This window comes from Heterodontus francisci, chromosome 16 (genome assembly GCF_036365525.1).
Source record: "Heterodontus francisci isolate sHetFra1 chromosome 16, sHetFra1.hap1, whole genome shotgun sequence".
Lineage (NCBI taxonomy): Eukaryota > Metazoa > Chordata > Chondrichthyes > Heterodontiformes > Heterodontidae > Heterodontus > Heterodontus francisci.
In genome coordinates, this window is record NC_090386.1 from 31829422 (window position 1) to 31830858 (window position 1437).

The window sequence follows — 1437 nt, forward strand, 5'->3', positions numbered from 1 at the left end:
TGTCAATGATGGACAGCAGGAATTCTCGGGATCAGTGTCTGTCAGCGATGGATAGCAGGAATACTAGGGTTCAGTGTCTGTCAATGATGGACAGCAGGAATTCTCGGGATCAGTGTCTGTCAGTGATGGACAGCAGGAATACTAGGGTTCAGTGTCTGTCAATGATGGACAGCAGGAATTCTCGGGATCAGTGTCTGTCAGTGATGGACAGCAGGAATACTAGGGTTCAGTGTCTGTCAATGATGGACAGCGGGAATTCTCGGGGACAGTGTCTGTCAGTGATGGACAGGAGGAATTCTCGGGGTCAGTGTATGTCAGTGATGGACAGGAGGAATTCTAGGGGTCAGTGTCTGTCAGTGATGGACAGGAGGAATTCGAGGGGTCAGAGTCTAACAGCGATGAACAGGATGAATTCTCGGTATCAGTGTCTGTCAGTGATGGAAACTAGGAATTCTAGGGATCAGTGCCTATTAGTGATGGACAGGAGGAATTCTCGGGGTCAGTGTCTGTCAGTGATGGACAGGAGGATTTCTAGGGGTCAGTGTCTGTCAATAATGGACAGGAGGAATTCTAGGGGTCAGTCTCTGTCAGTGATGGACAGGAGGAATTCTGGGGGTCAGTGTCTGTCAGTGATGGACAGGAGGAATTCTGGGGGTCAGTGTCTGTCAGTGATGGACAGGAGGAATTCTGGGGGTCAGTGTCTGTCAGTGTTTGACCGGAGGAATTCTAGGGTTCAGTGTCGGCCAGAGATGGACAGGAGGAATTCAAGGGGTCAGTGTCTGTCAGTGATGGACAGGAGGAATTCTAGGGGTCAGTGTCTGTCAGTGATGGACAGGAGAAATTTGAGGGGTCAGTGTCTGTCAGTGATGGACAGGAGGAATTCTAGGGGTCTGTGTCTATCAGTGATGGACAGGAGAAATTTGAGGGGTCAGTGTCTGTCAGTGATGGACAGGAGGAATTCTAGGGGTCTGTGTCTATCAGTGCCGGACAGGAGGAATTCTAGGGGTCAGTGTCTGTCAGTGATGGACAGTAGAAATTTGAGGGGTCTGTGTCTGTCAGTGATGGACAGGAGGAATTCTAGGGGTCAATGTCTATTAGTGCCGGACAGGAGGAATTCTAGGGGTCAGTGTCTGTCAGTGATGGGCATGAGGATTCCTCGGGGTCAGTGTCTATCAGTGCCGGACAGGAGGAATTCTAGGGGACAGTGCCTGTCAGTGATGGACAATAGGAATTCAAGGGGTCAGTGTCTGTCAGTGATGGACAGTGGGAATACTAGAGGTCAGTGTCCGTCAGGGATGGACAGGAGGGTTTCTAGGGGACAGTGCCTGTCAGTGATGGACAATAGGAATTCAAGGGGTCAGTGTCTGTCAGTGATGGACAATAGGAATTCAAGGGGTCAGTGTCTGTCAGAGATGGACAGCAGGAATTCTAGGGGTC